The sequence below is a fragment of the Silene latifolia genome, chromosome 5 (genome assembly GCF_048544455.1).
Source record: "Silene latifolia isolate original U9 population chromosome 5, ASM4854445v1, whole genome shotgun sequence".
Taxonomy (NCBI): domain Eukaryota; kingdom Viridiplantae; phylum Streptophyta; class Magnoliopsida; order Caryophyllales; family Caryophyllaceae; genus Silene; species Silene latifolia.
The window spans coordinates 72,159,728-72,173,331 of record NC_133530.1 but is presented as its reverse complement, the minus strand read 5'-3'; positions in this window follow the sequence as shown (position 1 = coordinate 72,173,331).

The window sequence follows — 13,604 nt, the reverse complement described above, 5'->3', positions numbered from 1 at the left end:
TGTCCCGAATACCCCTATCTCGCCACTGAGTTCTGATCAGTTGGCTCAAATGTTAGCGCATTTCGCGCAATTTCAAATCAATAATAATATGAACCAGTTTGCTTACGACTTGTCTTACTTACATTGCAATTCAAACTTTGAAAATGATTGTTTTAATAATGACATTGAGACTGAGGTCGAGGATGAACAGTTGGTCGAAGAAGAAGAAGAAGAAGAAATGGAACCACCTCTACAGTTGATAAAAGGGTTGGAAGAGTACGAACAGAAAACTTCGATCATCGAAGATACCGAAACTATCAATGTAGGTACAACCCTAGAACCACAGGAGCTTAAAATAGGAACTACTTTAAGTCCCACCGAAAGACAGGGTTCATTGATTTGTTGCATGAGTTCAAAGATGTTTTCGCATGGTCCTACAAAGACATGCCGGGCATTGATAGGGAAATTGCAGAGCACAGATCCCAATCAAGCCGGGTATAAGCCGATCAAGCGAAGCTACGCAAAATGCACACAAATTGGTCTTTGAAGGTCAAAGAAGAAATCGACAAGCAACTCAAAGTCTGGGTTCATCAAAGTGTCGAATACTCGACCGGGTGGCTAACGTCGTTCCAGTACCAAAGAAAGATGGTAAAGTTCGGGTTTGTGTTGACTTCCGGGATTTAAACAAGGCAAGTCCGAAGGACGATTTCCCATTACCTCACATCGACATCTTGGTGGACAACACGGCAAAACACGCGTTACTATCCTTTATAGATGGATACGCCGGTTATAATCAGATCAAGATGGCGGTAGAAGATATGCATAAGATCATGCGTTCGAACGCAATGGGGAACCTATTGCTACACAAAGAATGCCTTTTGGGTTGATAAACGCAGGGGCTACATACCAGAGGACCGCGACAACATTGTTACATGATTTAATGGACAAGGAAGTCGAGGTTTATGTCGACGACATGATTGTCAAGTCAAAGGAGCGTGATGGCCACCTTGGTACGTTACGCAAATTCTTCGAGCGATCGCAAGTATAACATGAGGTTGAATCCACAAAAATGCGCATTCGAGTCACATCCGCAAAACGTTGGGTCACATCGTTAGCCACCGTGGCATCGAGGTGGACCCATCAAAAATAAAGGCTATAATGGAAATGCCTCACCCGAAAACCGAGAAGGAAATTCGAGGTTTCCTGGGAAGAATCCAATATATAAGTCGGTTCGTGGCAAGGCTAACTATGATATGCGAACCAATTTTCAAGAAATTGAAGGTCGGGAACACGTCGTATGGGATGATCACCGTCAAGTCGCTTTCGATAAGATCAAAGAAATACTATCTTCCCCTCCCGTGCTCAAACCCCACCAACGGTACGGTTACCACTTTTGTTGTATCTTACAACACGGATACTACAATGGGGGCAATCTTTGGCAGACAGTCGATAAAGAGGAAAGAGCAATTTACTACATTAGTAAAAAGTTCTTGGAGTATGAAATCAAGTATACTCAACTCGAAAAGACATGTTTGGCTTTAGTATGGGCGACGAAGAAGTTACGGCACTACATGCTCGGTCATAGTGTCTCAGTATCCACTCGAAGATGGACCCGATCAAATACTTGTTTGAAAACCCGATTCGAACGGCAGGTGTCAAGATGGACTTTGATGCTTTCCGAGTTCGACCTGAAATATGTACCGCTAAAAGTGATAAAGGGAAGGGCGGTTGCAGACTTCCTGGCGGATAACCCGATAGAAGAAACTGAGGTTGTGGATACATGGTCGTTTCCCGACGAAGATATCGTTCACATAGACAATGATACGTGGGACCTCTATTTCGATGGAGCATCGAACTATAGGGGATACGGGATAGGAGTTCTACTCATTTCGCCAGAAGGTGAACATGTTCCTATTTCGATCAAGTTGGACTTTAACGTCACTAATAACGCGGCCGAATATGAAGCATGCCTACTCGGTTTGCACGGTGCTCTCGAGTTAGGTATCAAAAAGCTTGTAGTACATGGGGACTCGTCATTAGTGATCAATCAAGTGGCCGGGACGTGGAAAACCCGAAGTGATAGCTTGGCTCCGTACCAAGCAAAAATCGAAGAACTAGAAAAGTTGTTCGCCGATGTCAAGTACGTGCACCTCCCCAGAGATGAAAACCAGTTTGCGGATGCACTATCAAAGCTAGCTGCTCTGATCAACATACCTGATCATATGGATACTATGCCGATATGTGTCGAACGAAGATCATCACCCGCCTATGTTAATGTAATCGGAGACACAGAAGAAACCGAGGCCGAACCTTGGTATCATGCTATTCTGAAATTTAAAGAATCAGGAGAGTATCCACCCGACATGGATAACCGCGGAAAGCGCGCTATTCGAATGCTAGCCGCTCAGTTCGTTAGAACCAATGACGGACAATTGTACAAGAAGACTGCGCAGAACATCCTTCGCGATGCATAGACTCACCAATCATGCTGAAAAGAGTCATGGAAGAAGTCCATGACGGAGAGTGTGGCCCACACATGAACGCCCATATGCTGGTTCGTAAAATCATGAGATTAGGGTATTATTGGACCACGATGGAGACAGATTGTCGCCAATATGTCAAACATTGCCATAATTGCCAAATCTTCGCAAACATACAAAGATGTGCCACCGTCACGTTATATACTCGACATCACCATGGCCTTTCTCAACATGGGGAATCGACATTATCGGAAAGGTCAACCCATCTGGAACAGGGGGGCATTGCTTCATGTTAGTCGCCATCGATTACTTCACGAAGTGGGTGGAAGTGAAATCGTACAAGGTTCTACAAGCAAAGCAGGTAGCAAAGTTCATTCAGAATGAAATCATTTGCAGATATGGGGTGCCGCATGAGCTCATTAGCGATCATGGCACTCACTTCCAGTGAAACTAGTAATACTTGAAAAGTATAAAATCAAACACCACAAGTCGTCACCGTATCGACCTCAAACAAATGGTGCAAAGGAAGCCGCCAACAAGACAATCACCGTGATCCTCGGAAAGATGACCGACAATTATCGCGAATGGCCGTAAAAGATACCGTTCGCACTATGGGGATACTAACGTCTATTCGCACAAACACCGGAGCAACTCCGTTCTATTTAACGTATGGGATGGAGGCGGTTCACCTATCGAATTAGAGGTACCTTCTTTAAGGATCCTGTTAGAAAGTCGTCCTCAAGTCGATCGGCCGCAAGCCGTGTATGATTCCTTGGTCATGCTCGACGAGCGACGGCTAAATGCGTTACACCATGTTCAACTCTATCGAAAAAGGATACAAAGGGCATTTAACAAGAAGGTGAAACCTCGAGGAATAAAAGATGGGGATTTGGTCCTAAAGTCTGTGCGCGCTTTATTACCAATCGACCCGAGGGGAAAATTCAAGCCGAATTGGGCCGGTCCTTACCTGGTAAAGAAAATATTATCGGGAGGCGCAGTCAGACTGACAGATCTAGATGGAAATGACTTCGCGAATCCGACGAATTTGGATCAACTGAAGAAATACTATCCGTAGAACTCATTCTCAATGTCGTAAAATAAAAATTTTTGAATTGCAGTGCTCGTGAGCGAGTCTAGGCCGCGGCACTTTTGCTTCGCTGCTTTTTGTGCGTTATAAATCGATGATTGTAGCGCATTTGTTTTGTGGAACTACGAGCTCGGTTTGATTCTCGTTGATAACGATACGTAGGCGCTCTTTAAAAGAGTACAACCGACCCTTCCTTGAATAAAATGAAATTTTATGCAGAAACTGGAACTTTTAATAGATAGTAAGTCTTATTAAAGATCGGGCGATGCCCATTACATCCTTCAAAAGAAAAAAAAGAAAAACAGCTAGCAACAAATAATAAGTAGTAGTATCAAATAATATATTTGGAGTCGAAGGCTCCTACATCTTCGTTTTCCCTTTGCCTTTTGGGTCACGTGACCGAGGCTCCGGAGGGGGAGGGGTAGTTGTGTTCTGTCTAGCGCGCTTCTTAGGAGGAATCGTCATTTCCTCCCGAGGGCCCAGCCTATCTTTTACACTCAAGCGAGGACCAAGCCTCCCTTCTAAGGCTGAGCCCGAGTGTGCCTTTGAACCCAACCGTTTCCACACACCCGTCGCCCGTGAGTCGGTCTTAGGAGTCTTCTCGCCTTAGCTTCAGTCCGATGCGGACGAAAGATCGTTAACAAAGAAGTCGCGACTGCTTCTGCTTTTGTCATAATATTTGATGTTGACAAGCTCATCCTTCCGACACAAGTCCTTACCTGATTCGGTCTTCTCTTTAAGCCATTTAGTATAAGACGGGGATACCTGTAGTCCGAGGGCGCGCAGATACGTACCAAAGACGCATTTGGTGCCACCTTTTGAGCCAATCATCACATATAGAGGAATTCGCCTCTCTTGCTCGTCCCGCAACGACCTCACACTTGGGAATTATTTGTCTGCGGCCCATCCGACGCAGACGCGGTCGTGGGTAAATGTGAATAGACCTCTCTAACCCCGATGGCTGCAAACGTCTGGTCTTGTCATCTTCCTAAGGATAGTAAAGGATTTAAGGCGAAGCCAAGGCATGAACCAAAGAAAGAGGGCGACATTCCCCTCCTGTCAGTTTGTTTCGCCAATATGCAAGGTCATTTTGATGCTCGTCTTCATATCGCTTGGCACGCATAGTCAGCATACGAGCGAGATACGAGCTGGGCTCACGCGGCGGGGCAAAGAGCCAAAATCTCTCGCAAAGCCACACCTGAAAAAAAAAAGAGAAAAAAAAAGAAAACATGAAAAAGACGAAAAAAAAAAAAGAGAAAAAAAAATGGAAAAAAAAAAAGACGAAAAAAAAAAAAAAAGAAAAGAAAAGAAAAAAACGTGACAAAAAAAAAACGAAAGAAAAAAGAAAAAGAAAGAAAAAACGGAATTGTGGCAGGAATCGTGGCAGAATACAACAAAATCGTGGCAGAATGCAACAAAAACGTGGCAAGAATTGTGATAAAGGAAAATTAATCAAGGATGCGAAATCAGGAGAATAGATTTTGTTACCTGCAACAGACGGGAGCATCCCGACCAATCGATACCGGGTTCATTTTCTTAGCATCTAAACCCCGGAGAGTTTCAGCAAGAATAATCCAGGAAGGGTTATGTCCCGTCTCCATCTGAGACACAATGGACAAAAGCTTCGCTTGTCCTACACAAGTTGTCCTGTTCATTCTACCTTCGAAGACATAGAGGTGAAGCATGATCAATCCAAAGGCCCTGCGGCAATACGCTGGCAGTAAAGTACTGTTTCGCAAGATACAAAATTTCCGATGGATAGCAAAAAGGTTGACTTCGTCACCAGTAACTATCCCCTCAGACTCCGTCCTGGAAAGGCCAAGGCAGTCTAGATATGTTCCACGCCACCCTGAATGAAATTTAGGTATAGCCGGTATGGCCTCGGATCCCATCCTCCCGGGGCGAAAACTCTTCGGGTAGAGGGCGATCTCCCCCTCGGGAAAAGCAAAGACATGGTTCGAGAGGATCCCAATAGCTAAGGCAGTGTTCCAACAACGCAGGTTGAAGGGGGATCTGGCGTAAGGGAAGTAATTGCGCCAGCTGAGCGGTCTTTAATTCTTGTCTCTCTGCGCCAGTGAAGTCTGTCTCCCATGCTCGCATAGCACTCGCTAGATTATTCATAATGATTTATGTTATTTGCACCAGTTTGGAAGAAAGCAGAATAAATTTGGCAATACAGCTCTTCCTTATATATAGAAAGTATAAGGGAAGGAAACACCTAGGAGGACACCCCTAGGGTGCCGTTTTTTGAGCCGTGTGGGCCTTGGGTCGCGCGCCTCTTAGGCCCGCCCCATCCACACCACGTTTGGCACGATGCATCGGGTTTTCGCACATCTATCGCGTTTTGGGAGCGCCGGAACGGCCGATTTACATTTTCTACCCTCGACAAGTCCATATTTGAATTAAAGCCCGTGCACACTTACGGTTTTATTTTCTTTTTTTTGTTTTGCGGTAGCGGGCTACGCCCACGTTGTTTACCGGTCGTATAGAATGTCTGAGTCGCATTTCATGCTCACCCATCAAGGTTCAATTTCAAAATTTCAAAATTTCAAAACTTTTCCAAGTGATTCATTTCAAATTCAAAATTTGGGTCGATGACCCAGTCTTTCAAATTCAATTTTCGGGTCGATGATCCAATCATTCAAAATTTTCAAATTCAATTTTCGGGTCGATGGCCCAATTATTCAAAATTATCAAATTCAACTTTCGGGTCGATGGCCCAGTACTTCAAAATGATCCAATTTCAAGATCGATGATCCAAATGTGCTCATGTGATGATTATTGCTAGTACGTTTTTGTGTTTCAAATATAGCAGGATATGCTTCAACTGGGGGCTCTAAAGTCTTCGACTTTAGAGCCATTGCAAACTGGGGGCTCTAAAGCCGTTGGCTCCAGAGACCATTATCAAGATGAGAAGGACGACATCCACTCAGAATTCAATTCAATACAAGAGTATGAAATGGAAGAATTCCGCAGCTGAAAGCAAATGATGAAAGTGGCGGCAACCTCCTCGGAAAGTCCCGTCCCATTCGGACAAGCGCCAGCAGATGATAAATTTTGGGCAAAAGTCAACAGATAAAGCGGAATAAAATGTGGGCAAAATTTTTGGGCAAAAGTCCCGGAATAAAATTCTCCGGAAATCACATAGAAAGTTCATCGGGTCAGATAAAGCGGCCACACATAGTTTTCGCATCAACGGAAGACATTCGGGGGTGCCGGTGTGCCACAAACCAGCTTTCGACGAAACTCGGATTATCGTGAAAAATGTGTTAAAGCTCGTTATTTGAGGCTCAAATCGAACAGGTTGATTCCTGAAATGAGCTCCGACGCGTGATTGAAAAACAGGTAGAAAAAGAAACAGGTTCCGGTACGACTTTCCGAACGGCTGAAATTGAAGTGTATAATACACGGTTTTTCGGGATTCCGGGGTCCCGGAATAAAATTCTCCGGAAATCACATAGAAAGTTCCTCGGGTCAGATAAAGCGGCCACGCAAAGTTTTAGCGTCAACGGAAGACATTTGGGGGTGCCGGTGTGCCACAAACCAGCATTCGCCGAAACTCGGATTATCGTAAAAAATGTGTTAAAGCTCGTTATTTGAGGCTGAAATCGAACATGTTGATTCTTGAAATTGAACAGGTTGATTCCTGAAATGAGCTCGGACGCGTGATTGAAAAACAGCGAGAAAAAAAAATAGATTCGGGTACGACCTTTCGAACGGCTAAAATTGAAGTGTATAATACACGGTTTTTCGGGATTCCGGGTTCCCGGAATAAAATTCTCCGGAAATAACATAGAAAGTTCCTCGGGTCAGATAAAGCGGCCACGTAAAGTTTGAGCACCAACGGAAGATATTTGGGGGTGCTGGTGTGCCACAAATCAGCATTCGCCTAAACTCGGATTATCGTGAAAAATGTGTTAAAGCTCGTTATTTGAGGCTGAAATCGAACAGGTTGATTCCTAAAATCGAACAGGTTGATTCCTGAAATGAGCTCAGACGCGTGATTGAAAAATAGGTAGAAATGGAAATAGGTTCCGGTACGACCTTCCGAACGGCTGAAATTGAAGTGTATAATACACGGTTTTTTTGGATTCCGGGGTCCCGGAATAAAATTCGTCGGAAATCACATAGAAAGTTCCTCGGGTCAGATAAAGCGGCCACGCAAAGTTTGAGCATCAACGGAAGACATTTGGGGATGCCGGTGTGTCACAAACCAACATTCGCCGAAACTCGGATTATCGTGAAAAATGTGTTAAAGCTCAATATTTGAGGCTGAAATCGAATAGGTTGTTTCCTGAAATCGAACAGGTTGATTCATGAAATGAGCTCAGTCGCGTGATTGAAAAACAGGGAGAAAAAGAAACAGTTTCGATTTACCTTCCGAACGGCTCAAATTGAAGTGTATAATACACGGTTTTCGGAATTCCGGGGTCTCGGAATAAAATTCTCCGGAAATCACATAGAAAGTTTCTCGGGTCAGATAAAGCGGCCACGCAAAGTTTGAGTACCAACGGAAGACATTTGGGGGTGCCGGTGTGCCACAAACCAACATTCGCCGAAACTCGGATTATCGTGAAAAATGTGTTAAAGCACGTTATTTGAGGCTGAAATCGAACAGGTTGATTCCTGAAATGAGCTCGGACGCGTGATAGAAGAACAAGAAGAAAAAGAAACAGGTTCCGTCGACCTTCCGAACGGCCAAATTGAAGTGTATAATACACGGTTTTTCGGGATTCCGGGGCCGGAATAAAATTCCCGGAAATCACATAGAATGTTCCTCGGGTCGATAAAGCGGCCACGCAAAATTTGAGCACCAACGGAAGACATCCAAAGGGGTGCCGGTGTGCCACAAACCAAAGATTCGCCAAAACTCGAATTATCGTGAAAATGTGTTAAAGCTCGTTATTTGAGGCTGAAATCGAACATGTTGATTTTTGAAATCGAACAGGTTGATTCCTGAAATGAGCTTGGACGCGTGATTGAAAAACAATGAGAAAAAGAAACAGGTTCCGGTACGACCTTCCGAACGGCTGAAATTGAAGTGTATAATACACGGTTTTTTTCGGGATTCCGGGGTCCCGTAATAAAATTTTCCGGAAATCACATAGAATGTTCATCGGGTCAGATAAAGCGGCCACGCATAGTTTTCGCATCAACGAAAAACATTTGGGGGTGCCGGTGTGCCACAAACCAGCATTCGACGAAACTCGGATTATCGTGAAAAATGTGTTAAAGCTCGTTATTTGAGGCTGAAATCGAACAGGTTGATTCCTGAAATGAGCTCGGACGCGTGATTGAAAAACAGGGAGAAAAAGAAACAGGTTCCGGTACGACCTTCGGAACGGCTGAAATTGAAGTGTATAATACACGAGTTTCGGGATTCCGGGGTTCCGGAATAAAATTCTCCGTAAATCACATAGAATGTTCCTCGGGTCAGATAAAGCGGCCACACAAAGTTTGAGCACCAACGGAAGACATTTGGGGGTGCCGGTGTGCCATAAACCAGCATTCTCCGAAACTCGGATTATCGTGAAAAATGTGTTAAAGCTCGTTATTTGAGGCTGAAATCGAAGAGGTTGATTCCTGAAATGAGCTTGGACGCGTGATTGAAAAACAGGGAGAAAAAGAAACAGTTCCGTGACGAACTTCGAACGGTGAAATTGAAGTGTATAATACACGGTTTTTCGGGATTCCGGGGTCCCTAAATAAAATTCTCCGGAAATCACATAGAAAGTTCATCGGGTCAGATAAAGCGGCCACACATAGTTTTCGCATCAACGGAAGACATTTGGGGGTGCTTGGTGTGCCACAAACAAACCGACTTTCGACGAAACTCGGATTATCGTGAAAAATGTGTTAAAGCTCGTTATTTGAGGCTGAAATCGAACAGGTTGATTCCTGAAATGAGCTCGGACGCGTGATTGAAAAACAGGGAGAAAAAGAAACAGGTTCCGGTACGACCTTCCGAACGGCTGAAATTGAAGTGTATAATACACGGTTTTTCGGGATTCCGGAATAAAATTCTCCGGAAATCACATAGAAAGTTCCTCGGGTCAGATAAAGCGGCCACGCAAAGTTTGAGCACCAACGGAAGACATTTGGGGGTGCCGGTGTGCAAAACCAAAGATTCGCGAAATTCGGATTATCGTGAAAAACGTGTTAAAGCTCGTTATTTGAAGTCAATCGAACAAGTTGATTCCTGAAATCGAACAGGTTGATTCCCGAAATGAGCTCGGACGCGTGATTGAAAAACAGGTAGAAAAAGAAACAGGTTCCTGATTTACCTTCCGAACGGCTGAAATTGAAGTGTATAATACACGGTTTTCCGGGGTTCCGAAATAAAATTCTCCGAAAATCACATAGAAAGTTCCTCGGGTCAGATAAAGCGGCCACGCAAAGTTTGAGTACCAACGGAAGACATTTGGGGGTGCCGGTGTGCCACAAACCAACATTCGCCGAAACTCGGATTATCGTGAAAAATGTGTTAAAGCACGTTATTTGAGGCTGAAATCGAACAGGTTGATTCCTGAAATGAGCTCGGACGCGTGATAGAAGAACAAGAAGAAAAAGAAACAGGTTCCGGTACGACCTTCCGAACGGCTGAAATTGAAGTGTATAATACACGGTTTTCGGGATTCCGGGGCCCCGGAATAAAATTCCCCGGAAATCACATAGAATGTTCCTCGGGTCAGATAAAGCGGCCACGCAAAATTTGAGCACCAACGGAAGACATCTGGGGGTGCCGGTGTGCCACAAACCAGCATTCGCCGAAACTCGAATTATCGTGAAAATGTGTTAAAGCTCGTTATTTGAGGCTGAAATCGAACATGTTGATTTTTGAAATCGAACAGGTTGATTCCTGAAATGAGCTTGGACGCGTGATTGAAAAACAATGAGAAAAAGAAACAGGTTCCGGTACGACCTTCCGAACGGCTGAAATTGAAGTGTATAATACACGGTTTTTTTCGGGATTCCGGGGTCCCGTAATAAAATTTTCCTAAATCACATAGAATGTTCATCGGGTCAGATAAAGCGGCCACGCATAGTTTTCGCATCAACGAAAAACATTTGGGGGTGCTTAGGTGTGCCACAAACCAAAGATTCGACGAAACTCGGATTATCGTGAAAAATGTGTTAAAGCTCGTTATTTAGGCTGAAATCGAACAGTTGATTCCTGAAATGAGCTCGGACGCGTGATTGAAAAACAGGAGAAAAAAACGAAACAGTTCCTAGTTTACGACCTTCGAACGGCTGAAATTGAAGTGTATAATACACGAGTTTCGGGATTCCGGGGTTCCGGAATAAAATTCTCCGTAAATCACATAGAATGTTCCTCGGGTCAGATAAAGCGGCCACACAAAGTTTGAGCACCAACGGAAGACATTTGGGGGTGCCGGTGTGCCATAAACCAGCATTCTCCGAAACTCGGATTATCGTGAAAAATGTGTTAAAGCTCGTTATTTGAGGCTGAAATCGAAGAGGTTGATTCCTGAAATGAGCTTGGACGCGTGATTGAAAAACAGGGAGAAAAAGAAACAGGTTCCGGTACGAACTTCTGAACGGCTGAAATTGAATTGTATAATACACGGTTTTTCGGGATTCCGGGGTCCCGGAATAAAATTCTCCGGAAATCACATAGAAAGTTCATCGGGTCAGATAAAGCGGCCACACATAGTTTTCGCATCAACGGAAGACATTTGGGGGTGCCGGTGTGCCACAAACCAGCTTTCGACGAAACTCGGATTATCGTGAAAAATGTGTTAAAGCTCGTTATTTGAGGCTGAAATCGAACAGGTTGATTCCTGAAATGAGCTCCGACGCGTGATTGAAAAACAGGTAGAAAAAGAAACAGGTTCCGGTACGACTTTCCGAACGGCTGAAATTGAAGTGTATAATACACGGTTTTTCGGGATTCCGGAATAAAATTCTCCGAAATCACATAGAAAGTTCCTCGGGTCAGATAAAGCGGCCACGTAAAGTTTGAGCACCAACGGAAGATATTTGGGGGTGCCGGTGTGCCAAACCAAAGATTCGCCGAAATTCGGATTATCGTGAAAAACGTGTTAAAGCTCGTTATTTGAAGTCAAATCGAACAAGTTGATTCCTGAAATCGAACAGGTTGATTCCAGAAATGAGCTCGGACGCGTGATTGAAAAATAAGGAGAAAAAGAAACAGGTTCCGGTACGACCTTCCGAACGGCTGAAATTGAAGTGTATAATACACGGTTTTTTCGGGATTCCGAATAAAATTCTCCAGAAATCACATAGAAAGTTCCTCGGGTCCGATAAAGCGGCCACGCAAAGTTTGAGTACCAACGGAAGACATTTGGGGGTGCCGGTGTGCCACAAACCAACATTCGCCAAACTCGGATTATCGTGAAAAATGTGTTAAAGCACGTTATTTGAGGTCAAATCGAACAGGTTGATTCCTGAAATGAGCTCGGACGCGTGATAGAAGAACAAGAAGAAAAAGAAACAGTTCCGATTTACCTTCCGAACGGTTGAAATTGAAGTGTATAATACACGGTTTTGGGATTCCGGGCCCCGAATAAAATTCCCGAAATCACATAGAATGTTCCTCGGGTCAGATAAAGCGGCCACGCAAAATTTGAGCACCAACGGAAGACATCTGGGGGTGCCGGTGTGCCACAAACCAGCATTCGCCGAAACTCGAATTATCGTGAAAAATGTGTTAAAGCTCGTTATTTGAGGCTGAAATCGAACATGTTGATTCCTGAAATCGAACAGGTTGATTCCTGAAATTAGCTTGGACGCGTGATTGAAAAACAATGAGAAAAAGAAACAGGTTCCGGTACGACCTTCCGAACGGCTGAAATTGAAGTGTATAATACACGGTTTTTTTTTTCGGATTCCGGGTCCCGTAATAAAATTTTCCGGAAATCACATAGAATGTTCATCGGGTCAGATAAAGGGGCCACGCATAGTTTTCGCATCAACGAAAAACATTTGGGGGTGCCGGTGTGCCACAAACCAGCATTCGACGAAACTCGGATTATCGTGAAAAATGTGTTAAAGCTCGTTATTTGAGGCTGAAATCGAAGAGGTTGATTCCTGAAATGAGCTCCGACGCGTGATTGAAAAACAGGTAGAAAAAGAAACAGGTTCCGGTACGACTTTCCGAACGGCTGAAATTGAAGTGTATAATACACGAGTTTCGGGATTCCGGGGTTCCGGAATAAAATTCTCCGTAAATCACATAGAATGTTCCGGTCGATATAAGCGGCCACACAAAGTTTGAGCACCAACGGAAGACATTTGGGGGTGCCGGTGTGCCATAAACCAGCATTCTCCGAAACTCGGATTATCGTGAAAAATGTGTTAAAGCTCGTTATTTGAGGCTGAAATCGAAGAGGTTGATTCCTGAAATGAGCTTGGACGCGTGATTGAAAAACAGGGAGAAAAAGAAACAGGTTCCGGTACGAACTTCTGAACGGCTGAAATTGAATTGTATAATACACGGTTTTTCGGGATTCCGGGATCCCGGAATAAAATTCTCCGAAAATCACATAGAAAGTTCATCGGGTCAGATAAAGCGGCCACACATAGTTTTCGCATCAACGGAAGACATTTGGGGGTGCCGGTGTGCCACAAACCAGCTTTCGACGAAACTCGGATTATCGTGAAAAATGTGTTAAAGCTCGTTATTTGAGGCTGAAATCGAACAGGTTGATTCCTGAAATGAGCTCCGACGCGTGATTGAAAAACAGGTAGAAAAAGAAACAGGTTCCGGTACGACTTTCCGAACGGCTGAAATTGAAGTGTATAATACACGGTTTTTCGGGATTCCGGAATAAAATTCTCCGGAAATCACATAGAAAGTTCCTCGGGTCAGATAAAGCGGCCACGTAAAGTTTGAGCACCAACGGAAGATATTTGGGGGTGCCGGTGTGCCACAAACCAGCATTCGCCGAAATTCGGATTATCGTGAAAAACGTGTTAAAGCTCGTTATTTGAAGCTGAAATCGAACAAGTTGATTCCTGAAATCGAACAGGTTGATTCCAGAAATGACCTCGGACGCGTGATTGAAAAACAGGTA